At 35.8% G+C, this 12,937-nt stretch overlaps 1 long non-coding RNA gene across 1 annotated transcript in view; it reads left to right on the forward strand.

Annotated features, from left to right (window-relative positions):
* Positions 1-12,937, forward strand: part of LOC141429195 (uncharacterized) — a 100,712-nt gene that overhangs the window by 38,596 nt on the left and 49,179 nt on the right. The window contains exon 2 of the long non-coding RNA XR_012451502.1: positions 6,458-6,577. This is a non-coding gene — a long non-coding RNA (uncharacterized lncRNA). The remainder of the gene's footprint in view (positions 1-6,457; positions 6,578-12,937) is intronic.

The following is a 12,937-nucleotide window of genomic DNA, read 5'->3' on the forward strand; positions in this document are numbered from 1 at the left end:
GCGGAGAGTCGCGGGTAACGGCTAGTAATCAATAATTCCTGATTTAATTGATTCACAATTATTCTCATCTTATCAGTCGTAGGATACGTCTATTTTTGGACATAGGCCTCCCCTATAGACTTCCAGCAGTTGCTTTGGTTGAAAGCGGCCTGCATCCAGCATGGACCCACCACTTTAACCAGACCAGCAGGTGGTAGGACCTCGTGGAAGGTCCGCCCGGATTGCTACCACCATCTTGCTCGCTAATCCTGCCGTGAAGCAGCAGTGCTCGCACTGTTGTGTTTCGCCGTGGAGAGTAAAACAGCCGGTGAAATTACTGGCACTTGAGGTATCCCATCTTAGGCCTCTAGTTTGGCAACGCATCTGCAATACCCCTGGTGTTGCAGATGTTTATGGGCGGTGGTATCTCTTACTATCAGGAGACTCACTTGCTCGTTTGCCATCCAGTCGAATAAAAAAAAAAGATCATCCGTCCATGGTGGAAGTTCTATGCTGCGCTTGGTAAATCGATTGCGATTGACTTATTAATAAAAAACATTAAGTACCTAAACCAAAACAATGCACTAAATTTTTTATCGATAAAAAATCAATACTAAATATAATGTAAACCTTCACAGGCCTGATTTAGGAATTGATCACTTCATGACGTGGCCAACCGTTTAATGATACGGCCAATGGTCAGATAAAAACACCAAATCGTTTAGTCAACGTTTATTGGTATGGCATCCACGTGCCATTTCATTATTATAGGGTTTCCTTTATATCGGAGCTTAGGTTAAGTTTGATTATTTGATTTGTTTGATCATAATTTTTGCACTGTTGTGTTTTGGCGTGGAGAGTTAGACAGCCGGTGAAATTACTGGCACTTGTGGTACCTATCCCATCTTAGGCCGCTAGGTTGGCAACGCATCTGCTATCCCCCTGGTGTTGCAGGTGTCTATGGACGGTGGTGATCTCTTACCATCAGGAGACCCACTTGCTCGTTTGCCATCCAGACGAATAAAAAAAGTTGCTAGCGCTACTTATTATTTATTTATTTATTTCCAACAGAATGCAAGTAAACTTTACGATAATGTATTTGAAAAAAAAATGAAAATGTGTTTATTTAAAAATATACAGTGGTTGACAAGAATTACCAGGGGTCCCCGCACTAGGCACTATTTATGTATGTAAACTCTTTATTGTACAAAAGAAAAGAAACAAAACACAATTGACAAACTTTGAGATACTTGTACAACGGCGGACTTATCCCTTTAAGGGATCTCTACCAGTCAACCTTTGAGTAGATGAGAGGAGCAATCAGTTAAAAATAATCAGTTAAATCAGTTAATGTATAGTCAAGCTCATGGCCACTTCATGATATACCACTGTACCATAAAACACAATAAATCATATTAGATCATGTAATTATGATTGGAATACGACTTATAGAAAACTAAAAGTTTACACTGACTGACTGACACGGTACATTTGTTATGAACACATAAAAACAACCGAAACACATCTACTATATTAATGAAACGTATCTTTAAATCTATTCCATAAACTCATTAGTGAACCAATGAAATCGTCAACATATCACCGAAGGTCGTCTCCACATTCGAACAGCAATGCTCAATATATGCGTGTCGCATTATAGACATAGAGACATATGCATAACTTTATTTATAACGCCTATGTATAATTTATTGATCATCACTGTTTCAATCAATCAATCAATCAAATCAGCTCACATTCACTCACTGCTATGTAAAGGCCTCTTCATTTTCACGCCACTTTCACTGTTTACAGCCGAATATTTCACTGCAGAATTATTTACCTAAAATCTATTATTTAATCGAAACGCGACTAAAATATAATTTTACGCTTGGGAGTCTTTAAACGCCGCTACCTCTCTTAGCCTGCTACAACTTTTGAGTTCCTGAGTATTAATAATATTACAACTAGGCAGATTGGGAGAGGTGATAATTTTTTTCGAGAAAAAATGCGAATGTTAAAAAAAACCTAAAATATTTTGGTCCTTAAAGGTTTTTGTGACAAGATTTTATTCAATAAGCAGGATTTTATTTATTTCACATTTCGATGAAACAAAATACATGCGCAGAATTTTATGGTGCAGAATTTTATGCTACACGATCTCAACTTTTCTTTTAATACGCTGAAGATTCTATTTTCGCGAAGAGCAGACAGTTTTGTCATGAATATGGATAAGTGTGGCAGAGTTGTGGCTTTATAACTATAACTATGACTATTTTATTTGTTTCCTTCTTTAAATATACTATGAATACATAATTATTTATCTACCACCTCTGTCAATTTAATTAAATTATCCAAGATTCATTTTCCAAGCAATGTATTTCTCTGTATTTTTGTATATACCATTAATTCTCTATGATATAATGTTTATGTATTACTTCATTTCCCACAATTTTATTTGTACTAATTTTATTTGCAATACTACTTAGTCACGGACCATAATCCATATACATGTCATTATAATATTTGATAGCATAATTTAGCGTCAAAATATCAGTACCCATAATATTGTCTCATAATGATAGTATCCATATTTTTTATAATCATAATTTTCATAGTCATCATCATTACATTATAATCAGAATCATTTGCCGCAATTACAAAATTCACTCAAATTCACTTAACCTTACCAAAACGTAACGAATGCGTTAGAATTCTTTTACAATCACCTCGTACACGGGTTCCACAGACGTAACTTATTTGTATAGTTCCAGAGCCAGCAATACAGGTTTTAGTTCATGAATGTGGACCTCCACAAAGTAAAGTGATTCAGGTACTTAAACACTTTACCTATAAAATCCCACATGAAATTAAACTAACCTTCAATTTACAAATACGGCTGATACGTGACGTGCCAAAGCTTTTAGTCTATCTCCATGCCATACATTAGGTTTTAGTTTATCCAACACAAAGATTTATCATTTGCATTTCCGAATACCTCGAACACTCGGCTAAAATTAATGCTTCGATGTACGTATTTATAACCAAACTATAGTTGGTTTGGATAGGTATTTAACTAAATGTAAACAAACTTCAACTGCCAGATTTGGTACATTCAAGGATTTTAAACATTTCACTTATTTTGTTTTAATTGTTTTGATAGAAATGTAAATATTTAGATATATGGGGAATTTTCAATATCTAAGGCGTTGACGTTGACGTTGTTTTGTTTACATTTAGTTAAATACCTATCCAAACCAAGTATAGACTTTAGCCGCGGCTTTAAATGGTTTCGCATTTCTAATTATACATAGAATGTAATAAAGGTTTTTTATTTTTATTTTATCGATTTGTTTTTAATGTCTGATTAGTAACATCTCCATGTTCTCCGGCGTATAAATACTTATATCACTGCTGGGCCTAGGCTTTATCTTCGAATGAAAGGGCTGTAGTACCCATGCGGGCTTAGTGCGGATTTGGAACTTCTCACACACATACATGCACAAGTGTATACATACTCGTATAATGCAAATATCTTTTAGAGTTTTCCTATATTCTAAACTTATGTTTGGCAGAATTCTAGGTAATTTCTATTGAATTGCAAATAAATTTGGTTGCAAATTTGCATGTTTACGGTACATGATTGCTTTACAATTGTATGCACCTAATACAATATGAAATTTAATTGCGTGGTTTCGTAGAACCAAACTGTGATTTACCGAATGTACAGAATTGCTAAATGCTTAACTTACTTTGGTATAGCCAATTAATATCTCAAACATTATAAATTTATGTTTGCCTACAAAATTGCTTTGTTTAGATTTCCGAGGCCGTGATATTGACCTCTGTCTTTCCTGATGGCAAGTGCAGATGGGGTCGAAAATAAAACATTATTAGGTTAACCAACAGTCTATTCACTCACTGTGTTTATCCGGAATAAGTTTTATTTTATTAAATTTTTAGTACTCACAAGATTTTTTGGTGGCTGTACACTTTTTGACTGAACTTGCATTGTCATACAACCTACATTGTATAGACCAAATTTCAAGACAATACGACTAGACTTCTTCTAGTGGTCCACTTGGATCAATATTAAGTTGTAAGATTTGAAATAAACAAAAAAAACAACGGCTGGAACGAAATAAAAGCTTGTAAAAACAGATGACTAAAAAGCCAATTATATTCCGTAGCAGCCCACATTATAAAACATGAAAGGGTGATAGAAAGCTGAAAGACGTCCGCTGTTGGACGTAGAAATCCCCCATATACATCCAGTTGCCGCGCGGTTGGAAGCGGCTTGCATCCACCGTAAACCCGCGACTTTAACCAGGTCATTCATCCCGTTTACCTTTACTTGCCCGAATTTCATTTGCCCGAATTTCACTTGCCATACCAACGTTTTCCATAAAATATATAGAACCGTGCTGTTTTCAGGATTTTTTTAAATGTCATCATATAGAATTCAGTATTCGAAATTCGAAATTCGGGCAAACGATAGAGAACCCATTCATCCATCTCCTTGGTGGGTGGACGTCCTACGCTGCGCTTGCCGATACGCGTAAAAAGGGTCATGTACTTAAATTGTGAAACCATAAAATGTAGAACGTAAGGACTCAGGATAAGAGAATCCAAATCCCCGTAATAATTTATTTATTTGTGCAGAAGCAGGAAAGTGTATACAAACAAGCCGAGCTATATTTGTCCCCTTTGTTCTCAACGGGCGCTTTCATTGCCGTGTATAATTATGCCGATGCATTTTACTCATTAAATTTTACTGGCCAGTAATAAGATGTTTCAATAAAACTTAATTTGGCCTGTATATTTTATTGTATAAAAAAAGATCGTTCAATGAATGCCCGAATAAAAATGAAACGGTCTGGTTACTTTCACTAACCATTTTTTGTAAAGTATTTTTTTATATAATGTTTTAAACTTTCGTGATTTTCACTCATAGTCAAAATACCCCAAACGGGACTTATCACGCTAAAACACACGAGTAATATTTACCTCGACGTTTCAACCACATTACAGTGGCCGTGGTCACGAGTAGGATCTTGAGTTTGGCAAAAATTTTACATGGACTATTTCGATTATGCACCGTTTTTAACACTTCGTGAAATAATTATAATTATTTTGTGTCTGTAGATATGTCGGCGGCCGATCATAAAATCCGCCAGATCACGACATTCCTAGGCATATCGTGAAATGGCGCCATTTCATGATATGCCGAAAAGTTGGCCAGGCATATCACGATGTGCCTGAGAAACAATACGGCAGATTGATTAGAGCAACGCATTTGTCGATATTCCTAGCTCTATACCGGGCACATCGTGATATGCCGAAAAGAAGAAAAATTTGGTACGACGAGCGAAGCGTGGAGTGGCAAGTATGAATTGTGACCACACCAGAACCGGTATGGCGGCGTTTCATGATATGCCTAGGAATTTCATGATCTACCTAAACGTCACTAGGCAAATCGTTAAATGGTGAGTTTTGAAAGATATGGCGGATGTCCCTTAGCCAATTCATGAAATGGCGCCATTTCACGATATGCCTAGGAATTTCGTGATCTGGCGGATTTTACGATCGGCTGCCGACAGATATAAACTTTTGTAGATACTGGTTTGTGGTATGCAATATAGAATTTCTTCACCGTATATCTATGTCGGCGGCCGATCGTAAAATCCGGCAGATCGATTAGAGCAACGCATTCGTCGATATTCCTAGCTGTATACCGGGCACATTGTGATATGCCGAAAAAAAGAAAAATTTAGGTGCGACGAGCGAAGCGTGGAGTGGTTAGTATGAATTGTGACCACAACGCAGGAGCCGAGCGAGCGAAGCGATCGTGCCGCGGCAGCGGTCGGCGAAGTGCCAGAACCGATATAGCGGCGTTTCATGATATGCCTAGGAATTTCATGATCTGCCTAAACTGGCCAAATCATGAAATGGCGGCGATTCATGATATGCCTAGGAATTTCATGATCTGCCTAAACGTCACTAGGCAAATCGCTAAACGGTGAGTTTTGAAAGATATGGCGGATGTCCCTTAGCCAATTCATGAAATGGCGCCATTTCACGATATGCCTAGGAATTTCGTGATCTGGCGGATTTTACGATCCGCTGCCGACAGATATAAAACTTTTGTAGATACTGATTTGTGGTATGCAATATAGAATTTCTGTATTTTACTGTATTGTATCGCAACTTCTACAAAATCGATGCGATATTTAGACAGTGCGCACAATTTAGAAGAATGACTGGTGCTCATTCTCCAGATTTGTGCATTCAAAAGTCAAAGACTCAAAGCAATTAATTGTTTAGTACCTACCTACAGATTTTTTGGATCCGGCTCACGATATGCCTTGTTTTTTATCCATATATTATGTCGGGCTTAGTCTTGTAGATACATGAAAAACAACGTCCAGAAAGCAATGTATATCCTAGACCTTTGGTTAATTTTGTGTTTTTTTTGTTTCAGATACCCCGCTTCTCCAGTAGTAAAAAAAATAATAAAGCATCTTAAAAATAGTAGTGAATAGTTTTGATAAGTTCAAGTTGTTTCGGCTGCTGTCAATTCCACTCTTCATGTTTAACAAAGGTAAGTAGTAAGTAACTAATTTAGTATTTTAAATTTATGAAACAGGTAATTTTAGTTCGAATTGATAACATTATACAGATATAATACATGTGAAGCTCATCTCGGAAAGCTTTATCCAATATTATCTATCTACTCATATACCTGTAAGCACTTGAATATCACTGAAAATTTTAATACGAAAGTGAGTTGGCTTCCTTGTTTGTTTCGAAGTGAAAGACGGACAAACATACAAACACACATACTTTCGCATTTATTATATTAGTATGGATTACTTACTTGGATTATTATTATTTCTAAAGACACTAGGCATAATAAAAAAAACACGGTGCACTTGACACCAATTGACCTAGTCCCAAAGTAAGCAAAGCTTGTGTTATAGGTACTAGGCAACGGATAAATATACTTAAATATAAAGATACACTTCAATACTTAATACACACCCAAGACTCGAGAACAAACATTCGTATTTTTTTTCATACAAAAATCTGCCCTGACCGGGGATACAACCCAAGACCTCCAGCTTCATAATCAGGTTCTCTAACCACTGCCCTTTCCAGTCTTCAAACTACAGAATGCTCCGCTTATGTACTAAAATTAATCCCAGACACGATATTTTTTACATTCCAATTCCAAACCTCAGTGTCCTCTCGCGGAAAAATTTTCAACCGCACGCGTTTGAAGAGCACAATTGAATGCTCTAGAAACCAGAGAACTAGGCCAGCTGGTTCACTTATCTGCGATATCTCGTGGTTCCGTGGAGATTATAATGTTAACAATGCACTTTTGTTTGTTGCCCTACTGCTGTGTTTACGGTTGGGATGTTATATTTTACTGAGGGGCGTCTACATGGACTTTATGAAAGTATCTATAGTATGCTCCGGGGATCTTCCTATAATATTATAAATGGATTACTAACGTAGGGACAAAAAACTTTCCCCAAATTATCACATCCCCATTCCCATACAATTACAATATTTATTTGGATTGATAGTTTATTCTGACCATATTTGGATATCTTGTATTCGAGCGTTTATTTTATTTGCTTTACGTGGGCACTTTTTAGGGTTCCGTAGCCAAACTGGCAAAAACGGAACCCTTATAGTTTCGCCATGTCTGTCTGTCTGTCTGTCTATCAATGCTAGAAAGCTGAAATTTTGCACGAATTATATGTATGACGACAAAATAGTATAATAAATAATAAAAAAAAATTTTTTAGAGTAGTTACCTCTCATAGACGTAAAGTAGGGTGATTTTTTTTCTCAACCAACCTTGTAGTGTGGGATATCTTTGGATAGGTCTTTTAAAACCATTAGGGGGTTGCTAAAACGATTTTTCGATTCAGTGATTTGTTTGCAAAATATTCAACTTTAGTGCAAATTTTCATTAAAATCGAGAGTCTCCCCCCTCTAAAATCTAAACCGGTGGGTGGAAAAATTTGAAAAAATTCAGTATGGTAGTAAGTATATCAAACTTACAAGAAAAACTATAACGGTTAAGTTTTCTGGAGAATTATTAGTAGTTTAAGAGTAAATAGCAGTCTAAGGTATAAAATATAATGTCTAAACTTGGAATATTCCGTACAAAATACGAAATCCTTAGAAAAATTATAATAATAATATCATGGGACACTTGACACCAATTGACCTAGTCCCAAACTAGCAAAGCTTGTACTATGGATACTAGGCAACGGATAAACATACTTATAAAGATAAATACATACTTAAATACATATTAAACATCCAAGACCCGAGAACAAACATTCGTATTATTCATACAAATATCTGCTACGGCCAGGAATCGAACCCGGGACTTCAAGCTTCGTAGTCAGGTTCTCTAACCACTTAAATTGGCCATCCGGTCAATATTACTTATTTTTTCGTAATGGCTACAGAACCCTATTTCGGGCGTGTCCGACACGCTCATGGCCGGTTTTTTGTTGACATGGTAAAAGATTCTGTCCTAGTTTTCCGGTTATCTAGTAAAAGTACAGGACACGTCTAAAAAATAATCCGAAACGTCGTCAAATTCTATAACCCGTTCATAACAAAAATGTAACCACGAAAATTGAGGCGGTTCAAACGTTTGAATAACGATCCTTTAGCCATGTTATAACAAATGGGGTGGAAAATGGTCAGTAAAGTCAGTAAAAGTCAGTTTTTTACCAAGGTCAGTAATAGTCAGTTTTTTTCGAAAAATGGTCAGTAAAGTCAGTACTTACATTCAGTCAGTGACAGTAACATACACCAAAAATTATTTTCTTATCGTGATATCAAATAGAGCTGTTCAGATCTACAACCCTACGAATGGTCAAGGGTTACTGTCGCCGTTATGAAGGAGTTTCGAGTTTAGTGTGAAATGGGTCGTCGCATTGTAAGAGGAACTACTGAATTAAATTTTAATGAATGGACTGGCCGGCTTTCCTTTTGAGGCTCTTCGCTTTGTGAGCCACCTAATTATAATCAACTGAGTGTTTTAATGCTGTTTTATACATTTAAAACATCTGAACACCGAAATTAACAACAGGGTTAAACTTAATCCCACCAAAACTATAAATGTAAAAATATACTAAATATCATAGATGTTAACAGTCAAATCGATCCCCTAAAAACATTTGATGTACACTGGTGAACAAAATTACATGGCCGTTTTGTGACACGTTCTTAAATAAAGTATCTTATAGCATCAGTCCTTAGGAGTGTCTGTGCTGCGATCGTGAAATAGCTGAGCCAATAAATAAATTGAGTGATCTGTAAAGTAGTCAACTAATTACACAAGTTCTTATTCGTGATAAAGAAAAAAAGTTACTTAATTGTGAAAAAGCGCCCTTAAGAGTTCGTGTTTTGTATGTAAGAATTTTTATTTAAATGTGTTGCTGTCCACGACATTTTACGTCAAAAAATTAACAGCTGTGATGAATGTGCCCTTAATTTCTTTACACTCTTTACTATTGGATTTGTATATCTTTTGGCTCAAATACACTAGGTCAGAACCTGAATAGCTACTCACAAATCGAACTAATGGAATACTATTAGCCTTGCATAAATCGTAGGTATTTACTGGAATAGTTAGATAAGGGGATCAAAGCACTTTATTGAGGATGCATTGATGGACGTCAAAGGTTAACGCGTCACTGCAGGGGATTTAGTTCAATGCGTATTTTTATATCTTGTAGCGTAAAAATGCATGCTAAATAATAGTTTAGATAGTTTATAGTTTGTTTTATTTTTTAGCGTTTACCCGCGGCTTCGCACGCATAAATCATTAGATATAGCAGTTGAATTAAAATTCCGGAATTTTATTAAATTCTCGTGGGAATTCTCTAAATTACATCGTGGTTTTCACTGACGTTGAATTTAAACACACATGCCAAATTTCATGACTCTAAGCCCAGCGGTTGTTATTTCGAGATTTTATCCCTATCCCGTGGGAATATCGGGATAAAAAGTATGCTATGTTTCAATCCAGGTTATAAACTAACTTTTTGCCATATTTTATTCAAATCCGTTAGCGGTTTCAGCGTGAAGAAGTAACAAACATACTCACTCACTCACAAACTCACTCACTCACTCACTCACAAACTTTCACATTTATAATATTAGTAGGATTAGTAGGATTTACTCACTTATTGGCTATGTGATTGACTGCAATTTACGCTAGTAGCACAATTACGTTATGTCAAAAATTCACAGGGCTTCATACAAAAAAATACAAACAAATCAGAACAACAGCACAGACAGCACAGTAGGTATGTCTCTCCAGCATTACCATGTATTATGCCCGGTGTTCGAGCTGAATAGCCGAATGGGGAATCGTGAATATTCGCTGAGCTCAAGTAACTAGGTACGAGTTTTCTTTTTTAATAATTGAATGTGCGTATTTATAACCTTTCCTTTTGGTTCATGTAATATGAAGTATTGGGTAGGTTGTATTGTTGATTTCGGCGTTTCGGGGTTCTGTATCTAAAAAGGAAACAAATTTTAAATAGTAATTTAATAACTTGGTCTTGCTGAAAAGATTGTTTTTCTTAGGAATACCAATAGACCAATACGCAATTAGAAAGAGACCGTTTGATTTTATAAAAGGTTGATCTGATTAATAAGTTCAAAATCGTGTTAATTCTTGATAGAGCGCATAATAATATGAAGTCTAGAAAAAATGATTTTAGTTTTACTTGTGAGCCATCCAAGAGTATGTGTGAAGTTCCCGATCCGTACTGCACCCAAGAGGGAACTACAGCCTAAAGTATTTCATTCTGCGAGGAAGCTGGCTGAGCATTGGTCCATATATAGGCTGAGATGGTGACTTCAATTGTTAAATTCAATGACAGTTTAGGATGTTTCACAATTAATCAGGTACATTAGAAATATTTTATGTGGAATGTAAACTGAATAACTATTATGGGCTCACGACCTGCACCGTTCTTCCAACTCTCCGTTTGTCTAGTCGTTCTCGACTCGTTCATTTTCTGATTCGTCACTTTTAATTCTATGAGCTTAGGCTGACGGAGCCCCACTTGGCGGAGCTTCTATTCCACGTGGCTCAGGGGCTTGGCGTCCTGACGGAAATCGAATGTAATTTAACCTATATTGGGACGTTAAGTCAAAGAAAGATATGAGCGACGAAATAGACGAACAAAGAATCTAGCCATTAGATACGAACACGCTAGAGACGAACAGGAAACCAGATGCTGACGAACTACTAGCTAGCTCATTAAGGGTATTCACGATCTATATCCCGTAGAAAATATGTCTAACTCAATTCAATACTTTGAAGTATAATCTACAACCAACAGAGGGTCGCTGGCCCATTTGATCATGCACATTCTAGCCGAACTTGGCACGCCTAGTAGTCGCCGCCTCCCAAGTTAAAGTGATATCGTTCTGCCGCGTAAGAAGTTCGTTGTTTTTTGTGTACCACAGTCGCACGCAGTATGTGTAGATTGACACACAAATCTGTCTGGCATGATATTAAGGCGTCTCTACTCGTTAATCAACATCATCACAAATACAATTAAAAAAAACGCAATAACTACCCCATCAGTTACTTACCTTTTTTTTTAAATATGGAATATTCATTTCTTTCTTTTGTCAATTAAACAAAACGCGGTAAAGATAAAGTAAGTTAAAGTTTCCAGAATTACCAGAATTGTGTTCACTTTTAGGAGTATAATTTTTGAAGAAAGTTGTCTTAAATCAATATATTGCACAGTTGATTTCATTCGTATAGTTAGCAAACTGATCATAAGTTTTGATGTCACTTGCCTAATCATCTCACTTGAAACTATATTATTTTTTTAGAAATGTAAAAAAATATCATTTCCGTAAGTAGTAGTTTTTTCAGGTCATTTTTAAACAAACAAAATAAATATTACGTACACGATTTTTTAATAATCTCGAGGAAATAAACTCACATCCCCGGTTTAAATACAATGTCACCACTGAACTGATCAGTTGAAACAACTTTTTAACTAAAAGTAACCTAAAGTGAGTTGAAAGACCAAATCGTTTTTCTTTCCAACAGAATTCAACGATGGCCGTCGTTCAGCCCTTAATTCGTTTAGCCAACTTACAAAAGATTTACTTTCGCCTTTGTAAGCAGTTTTAAACTTACTGCCGGCTAATTTGTTAGTACTTAATCTGGTAATAATTTAAACCTAGTTTAACTTGGGCCTCTTGCTTATTGGTAGACGTCGCGTAGGCGTTTTAGGAAAATACAGATTTAAGAAAAATTTAAAGAAAGTTAAATCTTTTAAAGAAAGTTTATAATTATTGACATCATTTTAAGCGCGCTTGAGTTTGCGTAAACGGGTCTTTGTTTATTGGGAAAAAATCGAATTAACTGGCTTTTAACTATCTTTCTATAATTGATTCCTTATTACACGCAATTTTTTTATATATAATAATGAAGTGAAATACTTTTTAGAAGTTTTTAATTTACTTTTTACTTCATCAATATTTTTCTAGCTAAATGACGAAAAAATTAACACACCATTACTCTTAAAAAATACATTTACAGAATTACTTATCTACAAAGCAAAGTTCCCCACATTTTTTGAACTCGATAGTCAGGTAAAAAGTTTAGTCATGCATCACACGTGTTTTCCAATGTACTCGTGAATCAGTTGTCGATCGCAGTAGTAATGCAAATTCGTATTTGACATTCATTCTACATCCATTTTAGATACGTTTTCAGTCATCTAACTAACTATTGTGCTGCATCGATAGCCTGCTTTATAATTTTTTTTTAAGGTTGACTGGTAGAGATCCCTTAAAGGGATAAGTCCGCCTTTGTACAAGTATCTCAAAGTTTGTCAATTGTGTTTTGTTTCTTTTCTTTTGTACAATAAAGAGTTTACATACA

Source organism: Choristoneura fumiferana, chromosome 6 (genome assembly GCF_025370935.1).
Source record: "Choristoneura fumiferana chromosome 6, NRCan_CFum_1, whole genome shotgun sequence".
Lineage (NCBI taxonomy): Eukaryota > Metazoa > Arthropoda > Insecta > Lepidoptera > Tortricidae > Choristoneura > Choristoneura fumiferana.